Source organism: Stegostoma tigrinum, chromosome 39, assembly GCF_030684315.1.
Source record: "Stegostoma tigrinum isolate sSteTig4 chromosome 39, sSteTig4.hap1, whole genome shotgun sequence".
Classification (NCBI taxonomy): Eukaryota; Metazoa; Chordata; class Chondrichthyes; order Orectolobiformes; family Stegostomatidae; genus Stegostoma; species Stegostoma tigrinum.
The window spans coordinates 24,850,510-24,875,183 of record NC_081392.1 but is presented as its reverse complement, the minus strand read 5'-3'; positions in this window follow the sequence as shown (position 1 = coordinate 24,875,183).

The following is a 24,674-nucleotide window of genomic DNA, read 5'->3' as shown; positions in this document are numbered from 1 at the left end:
TTTCTCGCCCTCTGTTTCAGCCCCTCTGTTTCTCGCCCTCTGTTTCAGCCCCTCTGTTTCAGCCCCTCTGTATCAGCCCCTCTGTTTCAGCCCCTCTGATTCTCGCCCTCTGTTTCTCGCCCTCTGTTTCAGCCCCTCTGTTTCAGCCCGTCTCTTTCAGCCCCTCTGTTTCAGCCTCTCTGTTTCTCGCCCTCTGTTTCTCGCCCTCTGTTTCTCGCCCTCTGATTCTCGCCCTCTGTTTCAGCCCCTCTGTTTCAGCCCCTCTGTTTCAGCCCCACTGTTTCTCGCCCTCTGTTTCTCGCCCACTGTTTCTCGCCCTCTGTTTCAGCCCCTCTGTTTCAGCCCCTCTGTTTCAGCCCCTCTGTTTCTCGCCCTCTGTTTCAGCCCGTCTGTTTCAGCCCCTCTGTTTTAGCCCCTCTGTTTCAGCCCCTCTGTTTCTCGCCCTCTGTATCAGCCCTTCTCTTTCAGCCCCTCTGTTTCAGCCCCTCTGTTTCAGCCCCTCTGTTTCAGCCCCTCTGTTTCTCGCCCTCTGTTTCAGCCCCTCTGTTTCAGCCCCTCTGTTTCAGCCCCTCTGTTTCAACCTCTCTGTTTCTCGCCCTCTGTTTCAGCCCCTCTGTTTCAGCCACTCTGTTTCAGCCCCTCTGTTTCAGCCCCTCTGTTTCTCGCTCTCTGTTTCTCGCCCTCTGTTTCTCGCCCTCTGTTTCTCGCCCTCTGTTTCTCGCCCTCTGTTTCAGCCGCTCTGTTTCAGCCCCTCTGTTTCTCGCCCTCTGTTTCTCGCCCTCTGTTTCTCGCCCTCTGTTTCAGCCCCTCTGTATCAGCCCCTCTGTATCAGCCTCTCTGTTTCATCCCCTCTGATTCTCGCCCTCTGTTTCTCGCCCTCTGTTTCAGCCCCTCTGATTCAGCCCGTCTCTTTCAGCCCCTCTGTTTCAGCCCCTCTGTTTCTCGCCCTCTGTTTCTCGCCCTCTGTTTCTCGCCCTCTGTTTCTCGCCCTCTGTTTCAGCCCCTCTGTTTCAGCCCCTCTGTTTCAGCCCCTCTGTTTCTTGCCCTCTGTTTCTCGCCCTCTGTTTCAGCCCCTCTGTTTCAGCCCCTCTGTTTTAGCCCCTCTGTTTCAGGCCCTCTGTTTCTCGCCCTCTATTTCAGCCCTACTCTTTCAGCCCCTCTGTTTCAGCCCCTCTGTTTCAGCACCTCTGTTTCACCCCCTCTGTTTTTAGCCCCTCTGTTTCGCGCCCTCTGTTTCAGCCCCTCTGTTTCTCGCCCTCTGTTTCAGCCCCTCTGTTTCAGCCCCTCTGTATCAGCCCCTCTGTTTCAGCCCCTCTGATTCTCGCCCTCTGTTTCTCGCCCTCTGTTTCAGCCCCTCTGTTTCAGCCACTCTGTTTCAGCCCCTCTGTTTCAGCCACTCTGTTTCTCGCTCTCTGTTTCTCGCCCTCTGTTTCTCGCCCTCTGTTTCTCGCCCTCTGTTTCTCGCCCTCTGTTTCAGCCGCTCTGTTTCAGCCCCTCTGTTTCTCGCCCTCTGTTTCTCGCCCTCTGTTTCTCGCCCTCTGTTTCAGCCCCTCTGTATCAGCCCCTCTGTTTCAGCCCCTCTGTTTCTCCCCCTCTGTTTCAGCCCCTCTGTTTCAGCTCCTCTGTTTCAGCCCCTCTGTTTCTCGCCCTCTATTTCAGCCCTACTCTTTCAGCCCCTCTGTTTCAGCCCCTCTGTTTCAGCCCCTCTGTTTCACCCCCTCTGTTTTTAGCCCCTCTGTTTCGCGCCCTCTGTTTCAGCCCCTCTGTTTCTCGCCCTCTGATTCAGCCCCTCTGTTTCAGCCCCTCTGTATCAGCCCCTCTGTTTCAGCCCCTCTGATTCTCGCCCTCTGTTTCTCGCCCTCTGTTTCAGCCCCTCTGTTTCAGCCCGTCTCTTTCAGCCCCTCTGTTTCAGCCTCTCTGTTTCTCGCCCTCTGTTTCTCGCCCTCTGATTCTCGCCCTCTGTTTCAGCCCCTCTGTTTCAGCCCCTCTGTTTCAGCCCCACTGTTTCTCGCCCTCTGTTTCTCGCCCACTGTTTCTCGCCCTCTGTTTCAGCCCCTCTGTTTCAGCCCCTCTGTTTCAGCCCCTCTGTTTCTCGCCCTCTGTTTCAGCCCCTCTGTTTCAGCCCCTCTGTTTTAGCCCCTCTGTTTCAGCCCCTCTGTTTCTCGTCCTATGTATCAGTCCTTCTCTTTCAGCCCCTCTGTTTCAGCCCCTCTGTTTCAGCCCCTCTGTTTCTCGCCCTCTGTTTCTCGCCCTCTGTTTCAGCCGCTCTGTTTCAGCCCCTCTGTTTCAGCCCCTCTGTTTCAGCCTCTCTGTTTCTCGCCCTCTGTTTCAGCCCCTCTGTTTCAGCCACTCTGTTTCAGCCCCTCTGTTTCAGCCCCTCTGTTTCTCGCTCTCTGTTTCTCGCCCTCTGTTTCTCGCCCTCTGTTTCTCGCCCTCTGTTTCTCGCCCTCTGTTTCAGCCGCTCTGTTTCAGCCCCTCTGTTTCTCGCCCTCTGTTTCTCGCCCTCTGTTTCTCGCCCTCTGTTTCATCCCCTCTGTATCAGCCCCTCTGTTTCAGCCCCTCTGTTTCTCGCCCTCTGATTCAGCCCCTCTGTTTCAGCTCCTCTGTTTCAGCCCCTCTGTTTCAGCTCCTCTGTTTCTCGCCCTCTGTTTCAGCCCCTCTGTAACAGCCCCTCTGTTTCTCGCCCTCTGTTTCAGCCCCTCTGTTTCAGCCACTCTGTTTCTCGCCCTCTGTTTCAGCCCCTCTGTTTCAGCCCCTCTGTATCAGCCCCTCTGTTTCAGCCTCTCTGTTTCTCGCCCTCTGTTTCTCGCTCTCTGTTTCAGCCCCTCTGTTTCAGCCCCTCTGTTTCAGCCCCTCTGTTTCAGCCCCTCTGTTTCTCGCCCTCTGTTTCTAGCCCTCTGTTTCTCGCTCTCTGTTTCTCGCCCTCTGTTTCTCGCCCTGAGTTTCATCCCCTCTGTTTCAGCCCCTCTGGTTCAGCCGCTCTGTTTCAGCCCCTCTGTTTCTCGCCCTCTGTTTCAGCCCCTCTGTTTCTCGCCCTCTGTTTCAGCCCCTCTGTTTCAGCCCCTCTGTATCAGCCCCTCTGTTTCAGCTCCTCTGTTTCTCGCCCTCTGTTTCTAGCCCTCTGTTTCAGCCCCTCTGTTTCAGCCCCTCTCTTTCAGCCCCTCTGTTTCAGCCCCTCTGTTTCTCGTCCTCTGTTTCTAGCCCTCTGTTTCAGCCCCTCTGTTTCAGCCCGTCTCTTTCAGCCCCTCTGTTTCAACCCCTCTGTTTCATCCCCTCTGTTTCAGCCCCTCTGTTTCTCGCCCTCTGTTTCTGCCCCTCTGTTTCAGCCACTCTGTTTCACGCCCTCTGTTTCAGCCCCTCTGTTTCAGCCCCTCTGTATCAGCCCCTCTGTTTCAGCCCCACTGTTTCTCGCCCTCTGTTTCTCGCTCTCTGTTTCTCGCCCTCTGTTTCAGGCCCTCTGTTTCAGCCCCTCTGTTTCAGCCCCTCTGTTTCAGCCCCTCTGTTTTTAGCCCCTCTGTTTCTCGCCCTCTGTTTCAGCCCCTCTGTTTCTCGCCCTCTGTTTCAGCCCCTCTGTTTCAGACCCTCTGTTTCAGCCCCTCTGTTTCAGCTCCTCTGTTTCTTGCCCTCTGTTTCTCGCCCTCTGTTTCAGCCCCTCTGTTTCAGCCCCTCTGTTTCAGCCCCTCTGTTTCTCGCCCTCTGTTTCAGCCCCTCTGTTTCAGCCCCTCTGTTTCTCGCCCTCTGTTTCTGCCCCTCTGTTTCAGCCCCTCTGTATCAGCCCCTCTGTTTCAGCCCCTCTGTTTCTCGCCCTCTGTTTCTGCCCCTCTGTTTCAGCCCCTCTGTTTCACGCCCTCTGTTTCAGCCCCTCTGTTTCAGCCCCTCTGTATCAGCCCCTCTGTTTCAGCCACACTGTTTCTCGCCCTCTGTTTCTCGCTCTCTGTTTCTCGCCCTCTGTTTCTGGCACTCTGTTTCAGCCCCTCTGTTTCAGCCCCTCTGTTTCAGCCCCTCTGTTTTTAGCCCCTCAGTTTCTCGCCCTCTGTTTCAGCCCCTCTGTTTCTCGCCCTCTGTTTCAGCCCCTCTGTTTCTCGCCCTCTGTTTCAGCCCCTCTGTTTCTCGCCCTCTGTTTCAGCCCCTCTGTTTCAGCTCCTCTGTTTCTCGCCCTCTGTTTCAGCCCCTCTGTTTCAGCCCCTCTGTTTCTCGCCCTCTGTTTCTGCCCCTCTGTTTCAGCCCCTCTGTATCAGCCCCTCTGTTTCAGCTCCTCTGTTTCTCGCCCTCTGTTTCTCGCCCTCTGTTTCAGCCCCTCTGTTTCAGCCCCTCTGTTTCAGCCCCTCTGTTTCAGCCCCTCTGTTTCTCGCCCTCTGTTTCTCGCCCTCTGTTTCTCGCTCTCTGTTTCTCGCCCTCTGTTTCTCGCCTCTGTTTCAGCCCCTCTGTTTCAGCCCCTCTGTTTCACCCCCTCTGTTTTTAGCCCCTCTGTTTCTCGCCCTCTGTTTCAGCCCCTCTGTTTCTCGCCCTCTGTTTCAGCCCCTCTGTTTCAGCCCCTCTGTATCAGCCCCTCTGTTTCAGCCCCTCTGATTCTCGCCCTCTGTTTCTCGCCCTCTGTTTCAGCCCCTCTGTTTCAGCCCGTCTCTTTCAGCCCCTCTGTTTCAGCCCCTCTGTTTCTCGCCCTCTGTTTCTCGCCCTCTGTTTCTCGCCCTCTGTTTCTCGCCCTCTGTTTCAGCCCCTCTGTTTCAGCCCCTCTGTTTCAGCCCCTCTGTTTCTTGCCCTCTGTTTCTCGCCCACTGTTTCTCGCCCTCTGTTTCAGCCCCTCTGTTTCAGCCCCTCTGTTTCAGCCCCTCTGTTTCTCGCCCTCTGTTTCAGCCCCTCTGTTTCAGCCCCTCTGTTTTAGCCCCTCTGTTTCAGCCCCTCTGTTTCTCGCCCTCTATTTCAGCCCTACTCTTTCAGCCCCTCTGTTTCAGCCCCTCTGTTTCAGCCCCTTTGTTTCAGCCCCACTGTTTTTAGCCCCTCTGTTTCTCGCCCTCTGTTTCAGCCCCTCTGTTTCTCGCCCTCTGTTTCAGCCCCTCTGTTTCAGCCCCTCTGTATCAGCCCCTCTGTTTCAGCCCCTCTGATTCTCGCCCTCTGTTTCTCGCCCTCTGTTTCAGCCCCTCTGTTTCAGCCCGTCTCTTTCAGCCCCTCTGTTTCAGCCTCTCTGTTTCTCGCCCTCTGTTTCTCGCCCTCTGTTTCTCGCCCTCTGATTCTCGCCCTCTTTTTCAGCCCCTCTGTTTCAGCCCCTCTGTTTCAGCCCCACTGTTTCTCGCCCTCTGTTTCTCGCCCACTGTTTCTCGCCCTCTGTTTCAGCCCCTCTGTTTCAGCCCCTCTGTTTCTCGCCCTCTGTTTCAGCCCGTCTGTTTCAGCCCCTCTGTTTTAGCCCCTCTGGTTCAGCCCCTCTGTTTCTCGCCCTCTGTATCAGCCCTTCTCTTTCAGCCCCTCTGTTTCAGCCCCTCTGTTTCAGCCCCTCTATTTCTCGCCCTCTGTTTCTCGCCCTCTGTTTCTCGCCCTCTGTTTCAGCCGCTCTGTTTCAGCCCCTCTGTTTCTCGCCCTCTGTTTCTCGCCCTCTGTTTCTCGCCCTCGGTTTCAGGCCCTCTGTATCAGCCCCTCTGTTTCAGCCCCTCTGTTTCTCGCCCTCTGTTTCAGCCCCTCTGTTTCAGCTCCTCTGTTTCAGCCCCTCTGTTTCAGCTCCTCTGTTTCTCGCCCTCTGTTTCAGCCCCTCTGTATCAGCCCCTCTGTTTCTCGCCCTCTGTTTCAGCCCCTCTGTTTCAGCCCCTCTGTTTCTCGCCCTCTGTTTCAGCCCCTCTGTTTCAGCCCCTCTGTATCAGCCCCTCTGTTTCAGCCTCTCTGTTTCTCGCCCTCTGTTTCTCGCTCTCTGTTTCAGCCCCTCTGTTTCAGCCCCTCTGTTTCAGCCCCTCTGTTTCAGCCCCTCTGTTTCTCGCCCTCTGTTTCTAGCCCTCTGTTTCTCGCTCTCTGTTTCTCGCCCTCTGTTTCTCGCCCTGAGTTTCATCCCCTCTGTTTCAGCCCCTCTGGTTCAGCCGCTCTGTTTCAGCCCCTCTGTTTCTCGCCCTCTGTTTCAGCCCCTCTGTTTCTCGCCCTCTGTTTCAGCCCCTCTGTTTCAGCCCCTCTGTATCAGCCCCTCTGTTGCAGCTCCTCTGTTTCTCGCCCTCTGTTTCTAGCCCTCTCTTTCAGCCCCTCTGTTTCAGCCCCTCTCTTTCAGCCCCTCTGTTTCAGCCCCTCTGTTTCTCGCCCTCTGTTTCTAGCCCTCTGTTTCAGCCCCTCTGTTTCAGCCCGTCTCTTTCAGCCCCTCTGTTTCAACCCCTCTGTTTCAGCCCCTCTGTTTCAGCCCCTCTGTTTCTCGCCCTCTGTTTCTGCCCCTCTGTTTCAGCCACTCTGTTTCTCGCCCTCTGTTTCAGCCCCTCTGTTTCAGCCCCTCTGTATCAGCCCCTCTGTTTCAGCCCCACTGTTTCTCGCCCTCTGTTTCTCGCTCTCTGTTTCTCGCCCTCTGTTTCAGGCCCTCTGTTTCAGCCCCTCTGTTTCAGACCCTCTGTTTCAGCCCCTCTGTTTTTAGCCCCTCTGTTTCTCGCCCTCTGTTTCAGCCCCTCTGTTTCTCGCCCTCTGTTTCAGCCCCTCTGTTTCAGCCCCTCTGTTTCAGCCCCTCTGTTTCAGCTCCTCTGTTTCTTGCCCTCTGTTTCTCGCCCTCTGTTTCAGCCCCTCTGTTTCTCGCCCTCTGTTTCAGCCCCTCTGTTTCTCGCCCTCTGTTTCAGCCCCTCTGTTTCAGCCCCTCTGTTGCAGCCCCTCTGTTTCTCGCCCTCTGTTTCAGCCCCTCTGTTTCAGCCCCTCTGTTTCTCGCCCTCTGTTTCTGCCCCTCTGTTTCAGCCCCTCTGTATCAGCCCCTCTGTTTCAGCCCCTCTGATTCTCGCCCTCTTTTTCTGCCCCTCTGTTTCAGCCCCTCTGTTTCACGCCCTCTGTTTCAGCCCCTCTGTTTCAGCCCCTCTTTATCAGCCCCTCTGTTTCAGCCACACTGTTTCTCGCCCTCTGTTTCTCGCTCTCTGTTTCTCGCCCTCTGTTTCTGGCACTCTGTTTCAGCCCCTCTGTTTCAGCCCCTCTGTTTCAGCCCCTCTGTTTTTAGCCCCTCTGTTTCTCGCCCTCTGTTTCAGCCCCTCTGTTTCTCGCCCTCTGTTTCAGACCCTCTGTTTCTCGCCCTCTGTTTCAGCCCCTCTGTTTCAGCTCCTCTGTTTCTCGCCCTCTGTTTCAGCCCCTCTGTTTCAGCCCCTCTGTTTCTCGCCCTCTGTTTCTGCCCCTCTGTTTCAGCCCCTCTGTATCAGCCCCTCTGTTTCAGCTCCTCTGTTTCTCGCCCTCTGTTTCTCGCCCTCTGTTTCAGCCCCTCTGTTTCAGCCCCTCTGTTTCAGCCCCTCTGTTTCTCGCCCTCTGTTTCTCGCCCTCTGTTTCTCGCTCTCTGTTTCTCGCCCTCTGTTTCTCGCCTCTGTTTCAGCCCCTCTGTTTCAGCCCCTCTGTTTCACCCCCTCTGTTTTTAGCCCCTCTGTTTCTCGCCCTCTGTTTCAGCCCCTCTGTTTCTCGCCCTCTGTTTCAGCCCCTCTGTTTCAGCCCCTCTGTATCAGCCCCTCTGTTTCAGCCCCTCTGATTCTCGCCCTCTGTTTCTCGCCCTCTGTTTCAGCCCCTCTGTTTCAGCCCGTCTCGTTCAGCCCCTCTGTTTCAGCCCCTCTGTTTCTCGCCCTCTGTTTCTCGCCCTCTGTTTCTCGCCCTCTGTTTCTCGCCCTCTGTTTCAGCCCCTCTGTTTCAGCCCCTCTGTTTCAGCCCCTCTGTTGCTTGCCCTCTGTTTCTCGCCCACTGTTTCTCGCCCTCTGTTTCAGCCCCTCTGTTTCAGCCCCTCTGTTTCAGCCCCTCTGTTTCTCGCCCTCTGTTTCAGCCCCTCTGTTTCAGCCCCTCTGTTTTAGCCCCTCTGTTTCAGGCCCTCTGTTTCTCGCCCTCTATTTCAGCCCTACTCTTTCAGCCCCTCTGTTTCAGCCCCTCTGTTTCAGCCCCTCTGTTTCAGCCCCTCTGTTTTTAGCCCCTCTGTTTCTCGCCCTCTGTTTCAGCCCCTCTGTTTCTCGCCCTCTGTTTCAGCCCCTCTGTTTCAGCCCCTCTGTATCAGCCACTCTGTTTCAGCCCCTCTGATTCTCGCCCTCTGTTTCTCGCCCTCTGTTTCAGCCCCTCTGTTTCAGCCCGTCTCTTTCAGCCCCTCTGTTTCAGCCTCTCTGTTTCTCGCCCTCTGTTTCTCGCCCTCTGTTTCTCGCCCTCTGATTCTCGCCCTCTGTTTCAGCCCCTCTGTTTCAGCCCCTCTGTTTCAGCCCCACTGTTTCTCGCCCTCTGTTTCTCGCCCACTGTTTCTCGCCCTCTGTTTCAGCCCCTCTGTTTCAGCCCCTCTGTTTCAGCCCCTCTGTTTCTCGCCCTCTGTTTCAGCCCGTCTGTTTCAGCCCCTCTGTTTTAGCCCCTCTGTTTCAGCCCCTCTGTTTCTCGCCCTCTGTATCAGCCCTTCTCTTTCAGCCCCTCTGTTTCAGCCCCTCTGTTTCAGCCCCTCTGTTTCAGCCCCTCTGTTTCAGCCCCTCTGTTTCAGCTCCTCTGTTTCTTGCCCTCTGTTTCTCGCCCTCTGTTTCAGCCCCTCTGTTTCTCGCCCTCTGTTTCAGCCCCTCTGTTTCTCGCCCTCTGTTTCAGCCCCTCTGTTTCAGCCCCTCTGTTGCAGCCCCTCTGTTTCTCGCCCTCTGTTTCAGCCCCTCTGTTTCAGCCCCTCTGTTTCTCTCCCTCTGTTTCTGCCCCTCTGTTTCAGCCCCTCTGTATCAGCCCCTCTGTTTCAGCCCCTCTGATTCTCGCCCTCTTTTTCTGCCCCTCTGTTTCAGCCCCTCTGTTTCACGCCCTCTGTTTCAGCCCCTCTGTTTCAGCCCCTCTTTATCAGCCCCTCTGTTTCAGCCACACTGTTTCTCGCCCTCTGTTTCTCGCTCTCTGTTTCTCGCCCTCTGTTTCTGGCACTCTGTTTCAGCCCCTCTGTTTCAGCCCCTCTGTTTCAGCCCCTCTGTTTTTAGCCCCTCTGTTTCTCGCCCTCTGTTTCAGCCCCTCTGTTTCTCGCCCTCTGTTTCAGACCCTCTGTTTCTCGCCCTCTGTTTCAGCCCCTCTGTTTCAGCTCCTCTGTTTCTCGCCCTCTGTTTCAGCCCCTCTGTTTCAGCCCCTCTGTTTCTCGCCCTCTGTTTCTGCCCCTCTGTTTCAGCCCCTCTGTATCAGCCCCTCTGTTTCAGCTCCTCTGTTTCTCGCCCTCTGTTTCTCGCCCTCTGTTTCAGCCCCTCTGTTTCAGCCCCTCTGTTTCAGCCCCTCTGTTTCAGCCCCTCTGTTTCTCGCCCTCTGTTTCTCGCCCTCTGTTTCTCGCTCTCTGTTTCTCGCCCTCTGTTTCTCGCCTCTGTTTCAGCCCCTCTGTTTCAGCCCCTCTGTTTCACCCCCTCTGTTTTTAGCCCCTCTGTTTCTCGCCCTCTGTTTCAGCCCCTCTGTTTCTCGCCCTCTGTTTCAGCCCCTCTGTTTCAGCCCCTCTGTATCAGCCCCTCTGTTTCAGCCCCTCTGATTCTCGCCCTCTGTTTCTCGCCCTCTGTTTCAGCCCCTCTGTTTCAGCCCATCTCGTTCAGCCCCTCTGTTTCAGCCCCTCTGTTTCTCGCCCTCTGTTTCTCGCCCTCTGTTTCTCGCCCTCTGTTTCTCGCCCTCTGTTTCAGCCCCTCTGTTTCAGCCCCTCTGTTTCAGCCCCTCTGTTGCTTGCCCTCTGTTTCTCGCCCACTGTTTCTCGCCCTCTGTTTCAGCCCCTCTGTTTCAGCCCCTCTGTTTCAGCCCCTCTGTTTCTCGCCCTCTGTTTCAGCCCCTCTGTTTCAGCCCCTCTGTTTTAGCCCCTCTGTTTCAGGCCCTCTGTTTCTCGCCCTCTATTTCAGCCCTACTCTTTCAGCCCCTCTGTTTCAGCCCCTCTGTTTCAGCCCCTCTGTTTCAGCCCCTCTGTTTTTAGCCCCTCTGTTTCTCGCCCTCTGTTTCAGCCCCTCTGTTTCTCGCCCTCTGTTTCAGCCCCTCTGTTTCAGCCCCTCTGTATCAGCCCCTCTGTTTCAGCCCCTCTGATTCTCGCCCTCTGTTTCTCGCCCTCTGTTTCAGCCCCTCTGTTTCAGCCCGTCTCTTTCAGCCCCTCTGTTTCAGCCTCTCTGTTTCTCGCCCTCTGTTTCTCGCCCTCTGTTTCTCGCCCTCTGATTCTCGCCCTCTGTTTCAGCCCCTCTGTTTCAGCCCCTCTGTTTCAGCCCCACTGTTTCTCGCCCTCTGTTTCTCGCCCACTGTTTCTCGCCCTCTGTTTCAGCCCCTCTGTTTCAGCCCCTCTGTTTCAGCCCCTCTGTTTCTCGCCCTCTGTTTCAGCCCGTCTGTTTCAGCCCCTCTGTTTTAGCCCCTCTGTTTCAGCCCCTCTGTTTCTCGCCCTCTGTATCAGCCCTTCTCTTTCAGCCCCTCTGTTTCAGCCCCTCTGTTTCAGCCCCTCTGTTTCTCGCCCTCTGTTTCTCGCCCTCTGTTTCAGCCCCTCTGTTTCAGCCCCTCTGTTTCAGCCCCTCTGTTTCAACCTCTCTGTTTCTCGCCCTCTGTTTCAGCCCCTCTGTTTCAGCCACTCTGTTTCAGCCCCTCTGTTTCAGCCCCTCTGTTTCTCGCTCTCTGTTTCTCGCCCTCTGTTTCTCGCCCTCTGTTTCTCGCCCTCTGTTTCAGCCGCTCTGTTTCAGCCCCTCTGTTTCTCGCCAACTGTTTCTCGCCCTCTGTTTCTCGCCCTCTGTTTCAGCCCCTCTGTATCAGCCCCTCTGTTTCAGCCCCTCTGTTTCTCGCCCTCTGTTTCAGCCCCTCTGTTTCAGCTCCTCTGTTTCAGCCCCTCTGTTTCTGCTCCTCTGTTTCTCGCCCTCTGTTTCTCGCCCTCTGTTTCAGCCCATCTGTTTCTCGCCCTCTGTTTCAGCCCCTCTGTTTCTCGCCCTCTGTTTCAGCCCCTCTGTTTCAGCCCCTCTGTATCAGCCCCTCTGTTTCAGCCCCACTGTTTCTCGCCCTCTGTTTCTCGCTCTCTGTTTCTCGCCCTCTGTTTCAGGCCCTCTGTTTCAGCCCCTCTGTTTCAGCCCCTCTGTTTCAGCCCCTCTGTTTTTAGCCCCTCTGTTTCTCGCCCTCTGTTTCAGCCCCTCTGTTTCTCGCCCTCTGTTTCAGCCCCTCTGTTTCAGCCCCTCTGTTTCAGCCCCTCTGTTTCAGCTCCTCTGTTTCTTCCCCTCTGTTTCTCGCCCTCTGTTTCAGCCCCTCTGTTTCTCGCCCTCTGTTTCAGCCCCTCTGTTTCTCGCCCTCTGTTTCAGCCCCTCTGTTTCAGCCCCTCTGTTTCTGCCCCTCTGTTTCTCGCCCTCTGTTTCAGCCCCTCTGTTTCAGCCCCTCTGTTTCTCGCCCTCTGTTTCTGCCCCTCTGTTTCAGCCCCTCTGTATCAGCCCCGCTGTTTCAGCCCCTCTGTTTCTCGCCCTCTGTTTCTGCCCCTCTGTTTCAGCCCCTCTGTTTCACGCCCTCTGTTTCAGCCCCTCTGTTTCAGCCCCTCTGAATCAGCTCCTCTGTTTCAGCCACACTGTTTCTCGCCCTCTGTTTCTCGCTCTCTGTTTCTCGCCTTCTGTTTCTGGCCCCTCTGTTTCAGCCCCTCTGTTTCAGCCCCTCTGTTTCAGCCCCTCTGTTTTAGGCCCCTCTGTTTCTCGCCCTCTGTTTCAGCCCCTCTGTTTCACGCCCTCTGTTTCAGCCCCTCTGTTTCTCGAACTCTGTTTCAGCCCCTCTGTTTCAGCTCCTCTGTTTCTCGCCCTCTGTTTCAGCCCCTCTGTTTCAGCCCCTCTGTTTCTCGCCCTCTGTTTCTGCCCCTCTGTTTCAGCCCCTCTGTATCAGCCCCTCTGTTTCAGCTCCTCTGTTTCTCGCCCTCTGTTTCTCGCCCTCTGTTTCAGCCCCTCTGTTTCAGCCCCTCTGTTTCAGCCCCTCTGATTCAGCCCCTCTGTTTCTCGCCCTCTGTTTCTCGCCCTCTGTTTCTCGCTCTCTGTTTCTCGCCCTCTGTTTCAGCCCCTCTGTTTCAACCCCTCTGTTTTTAGCCCCTCTGTTTCTCGCCCTCTGTTTCAGCCCCTCTGTTTCTCGCCCTCTATTTCAGCCCCTCTGTTTCAGCCCCTCTGTTTCAGCCCCTCTGTTTCTCGCCCTCTGTTTCTCGCCCTCTGTTTCTCGCTCTCTGTTTCTCGCCCTCTGTTTCTCGCCTCTGTTTCAGCCCCTCTGTTTCAGCCCCTCTGTTTCAGCCCGTCTCTTTCAGCCCCTCTGTTTCAGCCTCTCTTTTTCTCGCCCTCTGTTTCTCGCCCTCTGTTTCTCGCCCTCTGATTCTCGCCCTCTGTTTCAGCCCCTCTGTTTCAGCCCCTCTGTTTCAGCCCCACTGTTTCTCGCCCTCTGTTTCTCGCCCACTGTTTCTCGCACTCTGTTTCAGCCCCTCTGTTTCAGCCCCTCTGTTTCTCGCCCTCTGTTTCTGCCCCTCTGTTTCAGCCCCTCTGTATCAGCCCCTCTGTTTCAGCTCCTCTGTTTCTCGCCCTCTGTTTCTCCCCCTCTGTTTCAGCCCCTCTGTTTCAGCCCCTCTGTTTCAGCCCCTCTGTTTCAGCCCCTCTGTTTCTCGCCCTCTGTTTCTCGCCCTCTGTTTCTCGCTCTCTGTTTCTCGCCCTCTGTTTCTCGCCTCTGTTTCAGCCCCTCTGTTTCAGCCCCTCTGTTTCACCCCCTCTGTTTTTAGCCCCTCTGTTTCTCGCCCTCTGTTTCAGCCCCTCTGTTTCTCGCCCTCTGTTTCAGCCCCTCTGTTTCAGCCCCTCTGTATCAGCCCCTCTGTTTCAGCCCCTCTGATTCTCGCCCTCTGTTTCTCGCCCTCTGTTTCAGCCCCTCTGTTTCAGCCCGTCTCTTTCAGCCCCTCTGTTTCAGCCCCTCTGTTTCTCGCCCTCTGTTTCTCGCCCTCTGTTTCTCGCCCTCTGTTTCTCGCCCTCTGTTTCAGCCCCTCTGTTTCAGCCCCTCTGTTTCAGCCCCTCTGTTTCTTGCCCTCTGTTTCTCGCCCACTGTTTTTCGCCCTCTGTTTCAGCCCCTCTGTTTCAGCCCCTCTGTTTCAGCCCCTCTGTTTCTCGCCCTCTGTTTCAGCCCCTATGTTTCAGCCCCTCTGTTTTAGCCCCTCTGTTTCAGGCCCTCTGTTTCTCGCCCTCTATTTCAGCCCCTCTGTTTCAGCCCGTCTCTTTCAGCCCCTCTGTTTCAGCCCCTCTGTTTCTCGCCCTCTGTTTCTCGCCCTCTGTTTCTCGCCCTCTGTTTCTCGCCCTCTGTTTCAGCCCCTCTGTTTCAGCCCCTCTGTTTCAGCCCCTCTGTTGCTTGCCCTCTGTTTCTCGCCCACTGTTTCTCGCCCTCTGTTTCAGCCCCTCTGTTTCAGCCCCTCTGTTTCAGCCCCTCAGTTTCTCGCCCTCTGTTTCAGCCCCTCTGTTTCAGCCCCTCTGTTTTAGCCCCTCTGTTTCAGGCCCTCTGTTTCTCGCCCTCTATTTCAGCCCTACTCTTTCAGCCCCTCTGTTTCAGCCCCTCTGTTTCAGCCCCTCTGTTTCAGCCCCTCTGTTTTTAGCCCCTCTGTTTCTCGCCCTCTGTTTCAGCCCCTCTGTTTCTCGCCCTCTGTTTCAGCCCCTCTGTTTCAGCCCCTCTGTATCAGCCCCTCTGTTTCAGCCCCTCTGATTCTCGCCCTCTGTTTCTCGCCCTCTGTTTCAGCCCCTCTGTTTCAGCCCGTCTCTTTCAGCCACTCTGTTTCAGCCTCTCTGTTTCTCGCCCTCTGTTTCTCGCCCTCTGTTTCTCGCCCTCTGATTCTCGCCCTCTGTTTCAGCCCCTCTGTTTCAGCCCCTCTGTTTCAGCCCCACTGTTTCTCGCCCTCTGTTTCTCGCCCACTGTTTCTCGCCCTCTGTTTCAGCCCCTCTGTTTCAGCCCCTCTGTTTCAGCCCCTCTGTTTCTCGCCCTCTGTTTCAGCCCGTCTGTTTCAGCCCCTCTGTTTTAGCCCCTCTGTTTCAGCCCCTCTGTTTCTCGCCCTCTGTATCAGCCCTTCTCTTTCAGCCCCTCTGTTTCAGCCCCTCTGTTTCAGCCCCTCTGTTTCTCGCCCTCTGTTTCTCGCCCTCTGTTTCAGCCCCTCTGTTTCAGCCCCTCTGTTTCAGCCCCTCTGTTTCAACCTCGCTGTTTCTCGCCCTCTGTTTCAGCCCCTCTGTTTCAGCCACTCTGTTTCAGCCCCTCTGTTTCAGCCCCTCTGTTTCTCGCTCTCTGTTTCTCGCCCTCTGTTTCTCGCCCTCTGTTTCTCGCCCTCTGTTTCTCGCCCTCTGTTTCAGCCGCTCTGTTTCAGCCCCTCTGTTTCTCGCCCTCTGTTTCTCGCCCTCTGTTTCTCGCCCTCTGTTTCAGCCCCTCTGTATCAGCCCCTCTGTATCAGCCTCTCTGTTTCATCCCCTCTGATTCTCGCCCTCTGTTTCTCGCCCTCTGTTTCAGCCCCTCTGATTCAGCCCGTCTCTTTCAGCCCCTCTGTTTCAGCCCCTCTGTTTCTCGCCCTCTGTTTCTCGCCCTCTGTTTCTCGCCCTCTGTTTCTCGCCCTCTGTTTCAGCCCCTCTGTTTCAGCCCCTCTGTTTCAGCCCCTCTGTTTCTTGCCCTCTGTTTCTCGCCCTCTGTTTCAGCCCCTCTGTTTCAGCCCCTCTGTTTTAGCCCCTCTGTTTCAGGCCCTCTGTTTCTCGCCCTCTATTTCAGCCCTACTCTTTCAGCCCCTCTGTTTCAGCCCCTCTGTTTCAGCACCTCTGTTTCACCCCCTCTGTTTTTAGCCCCTCTGTTTCGCGCCCTCTGTTTCAGCCCCTCTGTTTCTCGCCCTCTGTTTCAGCCCCTCTGTTTCAGCCCCTCTGTATCAGCCCCTCTGTTTCAGCCCCTCTGATTCTCGCCCTCTGTTTCTCGCCCTCTGTTTCAGCCCCTCTGTTTCAGCCACTCTGTTTCAGCCCCTCTGTTTCAGCTACTCTGTTTCTCGCTCTCTGTTTCTCGCCCTCTGTTTCTCGCCCTCTGTTTCTCGCCCTCTGTTTCTCGCCCTCTGTTTCAGCCGCTCTGTTTCAGCCCCTCTGTTTCTCGCCCTCTGTTTCTCGCCCTCTGTTTCTCGCCCTCTGTTTCAGCCCCTCTGTATCAGCCCCTCTGTTTCAGCCCCTCTGTTTCTCCCCCTCTGTTTCAGCCCCTCTGTTTCAGCTCCTCTGTTTCAGCCCCTCTGTTTCTCGCCCTCTATTTCAGCCCTACTCTTTCAGCCCCACTGTTTCAGCCCCTCTGTTTCAGCCCCTCTGTTTCACCCCCTCTGTTTTTAGCCCCTCTGTTTCGCGCCCTCTGTTTCAGCCCCTCTGTTTCTCGCCCTCTGATTCAGCCCCTCTGTTTCAGCCCCTCTGTATCAGCCCCTCTGTTTCAGCCCCTCTGATTCTCGCCCTCTGTTTCTCGCCCTCTGTTTCAGCCCCTCTGTTTCAGCCCGTCTCTTTCAGCCCCTCTGTTTCAGCCTCTCTGTTTCTCGCCCTCTGTTTCTCGCCCTCTGATTCTCGCCCTCTGTTTCAGCCCCTCTGTTTCAGCCCCTCTGTTTCAGCCCCACTGTTTCTCGCCCTCTGTTTCTCGCCCACTGTTTCTCGCCCTCTGTTTCAGCCCCTCTGTTTCAGCCCCTCTGTTTCAGCCCCTCTGTTTCTCGCCCTCTGTTTCAGCCCCTCTGTTTCAGCCCCTCTGTTTTAGCCCCTCTGTTTCAGCCCCTCTGTTTCTCGTCCTATGTATCAGTCCTTCTCTTTCAGCCCCTCTGTTTCAGCCCCTCTGTTTCAGCCCCTCTGTTTCTCGCCCTCTGTTTCTCGCCCTCTGTTTCAGCCGCTCTGTTTCAGCCCCTCTGTTTCAGCCCCTCTGTTTCAGCCTCTCTGTTTCTCGCCCTCTGTTTCAGCCCCTCTGTTTCAGCCACTCTGTTTCAGCCCCTCTGTTTCAGCCCCTCTGTTTCTCGCTCTCTGTTTCTCGCCCTCTGTTTCTCGCCCTCTGTTTCTCGCCCTCTGTTTCTCGCCCTCTGTTTCAGCCGCTCTGTTTCAGCCCCTCTGTTTCTCGCCCTCTGTTTCTCGCCCTCTGTTTCTCGCCCTCTGTTTCAGCCCCTCTGTATCAGCCCCTCTGTTTCAGCCCCTCTGTTTCTCGCCCTCTGATTCAGCCCCTCTGTTTCAGCTCCTCTGTTTCAGCCCCTCTGTTTCAGCTCCTCTGTTTCTCGCCCTCTGTTTCAGCCCCTCTGTAACAGCCCCTCTGTTTCTCGCCCTCTGTTTCAGCCCCTCTGTTTCAGCCACTCTGTTTCTCGCCCTCTGTTTCAGCCCCTCTGTTTCAGCCCCTCTGTATCAGCCCCTCTGTTTCAGCCTCTCTGTTTCTCGCCCTCTGTTTCTCGCTCTCTGTTTCAGCCCCTCTGTTTCAGCCCCTTTGTTTCAGCCCCTCTGTTTCTAGCCCTCTGTTTCTAGCCCTCTGTTTCTCGCTCTCTGTTTCTCGCCCTCTGTTTCTCGCCCTGAGTTTCATCCCCTGTGTTTCAGCCCCTCTGGTTCAGCCGCTCTGTTTCAGCCCCTCTGTTTCTCGCCCTCTGTTTCAGCCCCTCTGTTTCTCGCCCTCTGTTTCAGCCCCTCTGTTTCAGCCCCTCTGTATCAGCCCCTCTGTTTCAGCTCCTCTGTTTCTCGCCCTCTGTTTCTAGCCCTCTGTTTCAGCCCCTCTGTTTCAGCCCCTCTCTTTCAGCCCCTCTGTTTCAGCCCCTCTGTTTCTCGTCCTCTGTTTCTAGCCCTCTGTTTCAGCCCCTCTGTTTCAGCCCATCTCTTTCAGCCCCTCTGTTTCAACCCCTCTGTTTCATCCCCTCTGTTTCAGCCCCTCTGTTTCTCGCCCTCTGTTTCTGCCCCTCTGTTTCAGCCACTCTGTTTCACGCCCTCTGTTTCAGCCCCTCTGTTTCAGCCCCTCTGTATCAGCCCCTCTGTTTCAGCCCCACTGTTTCTCGCCCTCTGTTTCTCGCTCTCTGTTTCTCGCCCTCTGTTTCAGGCCCTCTGTTTCAGCCCCTCTGTTTCAGCCCCTCTGTTTCTCGCCCTCTGTTTCAGCCCCTCTGTTTCAGACCCTCTGTTTCAGCCCCTCTGTTTCAGCTCCTCTGTTTCTTGCCCTCTGTTTCTCGCCCTCTGTTTCAGCCCCTCTGTTTCTCGCCCTCTGTTTCAGCCCCTCTGTTTCTCGCCCTCTGTTTCAGCCCCTCTGTTTCAGCCCCTCTGTTTCAGCCCCTCTGTTTCTCGCCCTCTGTTTCAGCCCCTCTGTTTCAGCCCCTCTGTTTCTCGCCCTCTGTTTCTGCCCCTCTGTTTCAGCCCCTCTGTATCAGCCCCTCTGTTTCAGCCCCTCTGTTTCTCGCCCTCTGTTTCTGCCCCTCTGTTTCAGCCCCTCTGTTTCACGCCCTCTGTTTCAGCCCCTCTGTTTCAGCCCCTCTGTATCAGCCCCTCTGTTTCAGCCACACTGTTTCTCGCCCTCTGTTTCTCGCTCTCTGTTTCTCGCCCTCTGTTTCTGGCACTCTGTTTCAGCCCCTCTGTTTCAGCCACTCTGTTTCAGCCCCTCTGTTTTTAGCCCCTCAGTTTCTCGCCCTCTGTTTCAGCCCCTCTGTTTCTCGCCCTCTGTTTCAGCCCCTCTGTTTCTCGCCCTCTGTTTCAGCCCCTCTGTTTCTCGCCCTCTGTTTCAGCCCCTCTGTTTCAGCTCCTCTGTTTCTCGCCCTCTGTTTCAGCCCCTCTGTTTCAGCCCCTCTGTTTCTCGCCCTCTGTTTCTGCCCCTCTGTTTCAGCCCCTCTGTATCAGCCCCTCTGTTTCAGCTCCTCTGTTTCTCGCCCTCTGTTTCTCGCCCTCTGTTTCAGCCCCTCTGTTTCAGCCCCTCTGTTTCAGCCCCTCTGTTTCAGCCCCTCTGTTTCTCGCCCTCTGTTTCTCGCCCTCTGTTTCTCGCTCTCTGTTTCTCGCCCTCTGTTTCTCGCCTCTGTTTCAGCCCCTCTGTTTCAGCCCCTCTGTTTCACCCCCTCTGTTTTTAGCCCCTCTGTTTCTCGCCCTCTGTTTCAGCCCCTCTGTTTCTCGCCCTCTGTTTCAGCCCCTCTGTTTCAGCCCCTCTGTATCAGCCCCTCTGTTTCAGCCCCTCTGATTCTCGCCCTCTGTTTCTCGCCCTCTGTTTCAGCCCCTCTGTTTCAGCCCGTCTCTTTCAGCCCCTCTGTTTCAGCCCCTCTGTTTCTCGCCCTCTGTTTCTCGCCCTCTGTTTCTCGCCCTCTGTTTCTCGCCCTCTGTTTCAGCCCCTCTGTTTCAGCCCCTCTGTTTCAGCCCCTCTGTTTCTTGCCCTCTGTTTCTCGCCCACTGTTTCTCGCCCTCTGTTTCAGCCCCTCTGTTTCAGCCCCTCTGTTTCAGCCCCTCTGTTTCTCGCCCTCTGTTTCAGCCCCTCTGTTTCAGCCCCTCTGTTTTAGCCCCTCTGTTTCAGCCCCTCTGTTTCTCGCCCTCTATTTCAGCCCTACTCTTTCAGCCCCTCTGTTTCAGCCCCTCTGTTTCAGCCCCTTTGTTTCAGCCCCACTGTTTTTAGCCCCTCTGTTTCTCGCCCTCTGTTTCAGCCCCTCTGTTTCTCGCCCTCTGTTTCAGCCCCTCTGTTTCAGCCCCTCTGTATCAGCCCCTCTGTTTCAGCCCCTCTGATTCTCGCCCTCTGTTTCAGCCCCTCTGTTTCAGCCCGTCTCTTTCAGCCCCTCTGTTTCAGCCTCTCTGTTTCTCGCCCTCTGTTTCTCGCCCTCTGTTTCTCGCCCTCTGATTCTCGCCCTCTTTTTCAGCCCCTCTGTTTCAGCCCCTCTGTTTCAGCCCCACTGTTTCTCGCCCTCTGTTTCTCGCCCACTGTTTCTCGCCCTCTGTTTCAGCCCCTCTGTTTCAGCCCCTCTGTTTCTCGCCCTCTGTTTCAGCCCGTCTGTTTCAGCCCCTCTGTTTTAGCCCCTCTGGTTCAGCCCCTCTGTTTCTCGCCCTCTGTATCAGCCCTTCTCTTTCAGCCCCTCTGTTTCAGCCCCTCTGTTTCAGCCCCTCTATTTCTCGCCCTCTGTTTCTCGCCCTCTGGTTCTCGCCCTCTGTTTCAGCCGCTCTGTTTCAGCCCCTCTGTTTCTCGCCCTCTGTTTCTCGCCCTCTGTTTCTCGCCCTCGGTTTCAGGCCCTCTGTATCAGCCCCTCTGTTTCAGCCCCTCTGTTTCTCGCCCTCTGTTTCAGCCCCTCTGTTTCAGCTCCTCTGTTTCAGCCCCTCTGTTTCAGCTCCTCTGTTTCTCGCCCTCTGTTTCAGCCCCTCTGTATCAGCCCCTCTGTTTCTCGCCCTCTGTTTCAGCCCCTCTGTTTCAGCCCCTCTGTTTCTCGCCCTCTGTTTCAGCCCCTCTGTTTCAGCCCCTCTGTATCAGCCCCTCTGTTTCAGCCTCTCTGTTTCTCGCCCTCTGTTTCTCGCTCTCTGTTTCAGCCCCTCTGTTTCAGCCCCTCTGTTTCAGCCCCTCTGTTTCAGCCCCTCTGTTTCTCGCCCTCTGTTTCTAGCCCTCTGTTTCTCGCTCTCTGTTTCTCGCCCTCTGTTTCTCGCCCTGAGTTTCATCCCCTCTGTTTCAGCCCCTCTGGTTCAGCCGCTCTGTTTCAGCCCCTCTGTTTCTCGCCCTCTGTTTCAGCCCCTCTGTTTCTCGCCCTCTGTTTCAGCCCCTCTGTTTCAGCCCCTCTGTATCAGCCCCTCTGTTGCAGCTCCTCTGTTTCTCGCCCTCTGTTTCTAGCCCTCTGTTTCAGCCCCTCTGTTTCAGCCCCTCTCTTTCAGCCCCTCTGTTTCAGCCCCTCTGTTTCTCGCCCTCTGTTTCTAGCCCTCTGTTTCAGCCCCTCTGTTTCAGCCCGTCTCTTTCAGCCCCTCTGTTTCAACCCCTCTGTTTCAGCCCCTCTGTTTCAGCCCCTCTGTTTCTCGCCCTCTGTTTCTGCCCCTCTGTTTCAGCCACTCTGTTTCTCGCCCTCTGTTTCAGCCCCTCTGTTTCAGCCCCTCTGTATCAGCCCCTCTGTTTCAGCCCCACTGTTTCTCGCCCTCTGTTTCTCGCTCTCTGTTTCTCGCCCTCTGTTTCAGGCCCTCTGTTTCAGCCCCTCTGTTTCAGACCCTCTGTTTCAGCCCCTCTGTTTTTAGCCCCTCTGTTTCTCGCCCTCTGTTTCAGCCCCTCTGTTTCTCGCCCTCTGTTTCAGCCCCTCTGTTTCAGCCCCTCTGTTTCAGCCCCTCTGTTTCAGCTCCTCTGTTTCTTGCCCTCTGTTTCTCGCCCTCTGTTTCAGCCCCTCTGTTTCTCGCCCTCTGTTTCAGCCCCTCTGTTTCTCGCCCTCTGTTTCAGCCCCTCTGTTTCAGCCCCTCTGTTGCAGCCCCTCTGTTTCTCGCCCTCTGTTTCAGCCCCTCTGTTTCAGCCCCTCTGTTTCTCTCCCTCTGTTTCTGCCCCTCTGTTTCAGCCCCTCTGTATCAGCCCCTCTGTTTCAGCCCCTCTGATTCTCGCCCTCTTTTTCTGCCCCTCTGTTTCAGCCCCTCTGTTTCACGCCCTCTGTTTCAGCCCCTCTGTTTCAGCCCCTCTTTATCAGCCCCTCTGTTTCAGCCACACTGTTTCTCGCCCTCTGTTTCTCGCTCTCTGTTTCTCGCCCTCTGTTTCTGGCACTCTGTTTCAGCCCCTCTGTTTCAGCCCCTCTGTTTCAGCCCCTCTGTTTTTACCCCCTCTGTTTCTCGCCCTCTGTTTCAGCCCCTCTGTTTCTCGCCCTCTGTTTCAGACCCTCTGTTTCTCGCCCTCTGTTTCAGCCCCTCTGTTTCAGCTCCTCTGTTTCTCGCCCTCTGTTTCAGCCCCTCTGTTTCAGCCCCTCTGTTTCTCGCCCTCTGTTTCTGCCCCTCTGTTTCAGCCCCTCTGTATCAGCCCCTCTGTTTCAGCTCCTCTGTTTCTCGCCCTCTGTTTCTCGCCCTCTGTTTCAGCCCCTCTGTTTCAGCCCCTCTGTTTCAGCCCCTCTGTTTCAGCCCCTCTGTTTCTCGCCCTCTGTTTCTCGCCCTCTGTTTCTCGCTCTCTGTTTCTCGCCCTCTGTTTCTCGCCTCTGTTTCAGCCCCTCTGTTTCAGCCCCTCTGTTTCACCCCCTCTGTTTTTAGCCCCTCTGTTTCTCGCCCTCTGTTTCAGCCCCTCTGTTTCTCGCCCTCTGTTTCAGCCCCTCTGTTTCAGCCCCTCTGTATCAGCCCCTCTGTTTCAGCCCCTCTGATTCTCGCACTCTGTTTCTCGCCCTCTGTTTCAGCCCCTCTGTTTCAGCCCGTCTCGTTCAGCCCCTCTGTTTCAGCCCCTCTGTTTCTCGCCCTCTGTTTCTCGCCCTCTGTTTCTCGCCCTCTGTTTCTCGCCCTCTGTTTCAGCCCCTCTGTTTCAGCCCCTCTGTTTCAGCCCCTCTGTTGCTTGCCCTCTGTTTCTCGCCCACTGTTTCTCGCCCTCTGTTTCAGCCCCTCTGTTTCAGCCCCTCTGTTTCAGCCCCTCTGTTTCTCGCCCTCTGTTTCAGCCCCTCTGTTTCAGCCCCTCTGTTTTAGCCCCTCTGTTTCAGGCCCTCTGTTTCTCGCCCTCTATTTCAGCCCTACTCTTTCAGCCCCTCTGTTTCAGCCCCTCTGTTTCAGCCCCTCTGTTTCAGCCCCTCTGTTTTTAGCCCCTCTGTTTCTCGCCCTCTGTTTCAGCCCCTCTGTTTCTCGCCCTCTGTTTCAGCCCCTCTGTTTCAGCCCCTCTGTATCAGCCCCTCTGTTTCAGCCCCTCTGATTCTCGCCCTCTCTTTCTCGCCCTCTGTTTCAGCCCCTCTGTTTCAGCCCGTCTCTTTCAGCCCCTCTGTTTCAGCCTCTCTGTTTCTCGCCCTCTGTTTCTCGCCCTCTGTTTCTCGCCCTCTGATTCTCGCCCTCTGTTTCAGCCCCTCTGTTTCAGCCCCTCTGTTTCAGCCCCACTGTTTCTCGCCCTCTGTTTCTCGCCCACTGTTTCTCGCCCTCTGTTTCAGCCCCTCTGTTTCAGCCCCTCTGTTTCAGCCCCTCTGTTTCTCGCCCTCTGTTTCAGCCCGTCTGTTTCAGCCCCTCTGTTTTAGCCCCTCTGTTTCAGCCCCTCTGTTTCTCGCCCTCTGTATCAGCCCTTCTCTTTCAGCCCCTATGTTTCAGCCCCTCTGTTTCAGCCCCTCTGTTTCTCGCCCTCTGTTTCTCGCCCTCTGTTTCAGCCCCTCTGTTTCAGCCCCTCTGTTTCAGCCCCTCTGTTTCAACCTCTCTGTTTCTCGCCCTCTGTTTCAGCCCCTCTGTTTCAGCCACTCTGTTTCAGCCCCTCTGTTTCAGCCCCTCTGTTTCTCGCTCTCTGTTTCTCGCCCTCTGTTTCTCGCCCTCTGTTTCTCGCCCTCTGTTTCAGCCGCTCTGTTTCAGCCCCTCTGTTTCTCGCCCTCTGTTTCTCGCCCTCTGTTTCTCGCCCTCTGTTTCAGCCCTTCTGTATCAGCCCCTCTGTTTCAGCCCCTCTGTTTCTCGCCCTCTGTTTCAGCCCCTCTGTTTCAGCTCCTCTGTTTCAGCCCCTCTGTTTCAGCTCCTCTGTTTCTCGCCCTCTGTTTCTCGCCCTCTGTTTCAGCCCATCTGTTTCTCGCCCTCTGTTTCAGCCCCTCTGTTTCTCGCCCTCTGTTTCAGCCCCTCTGTTTCAGCCCCTCTGTATCAGCCCCTCTGTTTCAGCCCCACTGTTTCTCGCCCTCTGTTTCTCGCTCTCTGTTTCTCGCCCTCTGTTTCAGGCCCTCTGTTTCAGCCCCTCTGTTTCAGCCCCTCTGTTTCAGCCCCTCTGTTTTTAGCCCCTCTGTTTCTCGCCCTCTGTTTCAGCCCCTCTGTTTCTCGCCCTCTGTTTCAGCCCCTCTGTTTCAGCCCCTCTGTTTCAGCCCCTCTGTTTCAGCTCCTCTGTTTCTTGCCCTCTGTTTCTCGCCCTCTGTTTCAGCCCCTCTGTTTCTCGCCCTCTGTTTCAGCCCCTCTGTTTCTCGCCCTTTGTTTCAGCCCCTCTGTTTCAGCCCCTCTGTTTCTGCCCCTCTGTTTCTCGCCCTCTGTTTCAGCCCCTCTGTTTCAGCCCCTCTGTTTCTCGCCCTCTGTTTCTGCCCCTCTGTTTCAGCCCCTCTGTATCAGCCCCTCTGTTTCAGCCCCTCTGTTTCTCGCCCTCTGTTTCTCGCCCACTGTTTCTCGCCCTCTGTTTCTCGCCCACTGTTTCTCGCCCTCTGTTTCAGCCCCTCTGTTTCAGCCCCTCTGTTTCTCGCCCTCTGTTTCAGCCCGTCTGTTTCAGCCCCTCTGTTTTAGCCCCTCTGGTTCAGCCCCTCTGTTTCTCGCCCTCTGTATCAGCCCTTCTCTTTCAGCCCCTCTGTTTCAGCCCCTCTGTTTCAGCCCCTCTATTTCTCGCCCTCTGTTTCTCGCCCTCTGTTTCTCGCCCTCTGTTTCAGCCGCTCTGTTTCAGCCCCTCTGTTTCTCGCCCTCTGTTTCTCGCCCTCTGTTTCTCGCCCTCGGTTTCAGGCCCTCTGTATCAGCCCCTCTGTTTCAGCCCCTCTGTTTCAGCCCCTCTGTTTCAGCCCCTCTGTTTCAGCTCCTCTGTTTCAGCCCCTCTGTTTCAGCTCCTCTGTTTCTCGCCCTCTGTTTCAGCACCTCTGTATCAGCCCCTCTGTTTCTCGCCCTCTGTTTCAGCCCCTCTGTTTCAGCCCCTCTGTTTCTCGCCATCTGTTTCAGCCCCTCTGTTTCAGCCCCTCTGTATCAGCCCCTCTGTTTCAGCCTCTCTGTTTCTCGCCCTCTGTTTCTCGCTCTCTGTTTCAGCCCCTCTGTTTCAGCCCCTCTGTTTCAGCCCCTCTGTTTCAGCCCCTCTGTTTCTCGCCCTCTGTTTCTAGCCCTCTGTTTCTCGCTCTCTGTTTCTCGCCCTCTGTTTCTCGCCCTGAGTTTCATCCCCTCTGTTTCAGCCCCTCTGGTTCAGCCGCTCTGTTTCAGCCCCTCTGTTTCTCGCCCTCTATTTCAGCCCCTCTGTTTCTCGCCCTCTGTTTCAGCCCCTCTGTTTCAGCCCCTCTGTATCAGCCCCTCTGTTGCAGCTCCTCTGTTTCTCGCCCTCTGTTTCTAGCCCTCTGTTTCAGCCCCTCTGTTTCAGCCCCTCTCTTTCAGCCCCTCTGTTTCAGCCCCTCTGTTTCTCGCCCTCTGTTTCTAGCCCTCTGTTTCAGCCCCTCTGTTTCTGCCCGTCTCTTTCAGCCCCTCTGTTTCAACCCCTCTGTTTCAGCCCCTCTGTTTCAGCCCCTCTGTTTCTCGCCCTCTGTTTCTGCCCCTCTGTTTCAGCCACTCTGTTTCTCGCCCTCTGTTTCAGCCCCTCTGTTTCAGCCCCTCTGTATCAGCCCCTCTGTTTCAGCCCCACAGTTTCTCGCCCTCTGTTTCTCGCTCTCTGTTTCTCGCCCTCTGTTTCAGGCCCTCTGTTTCAGCCCCTCTGTTTCAGACCCTCTGTTTCAGCCCCTCTGTTTTTAGCCCCTCTGTTTCTCGCCCTCTGTTTCAGCCCCTCTGTTTCTCGCCCTCTGTTTCAGCCCCTCTGTTTCAGCCCCT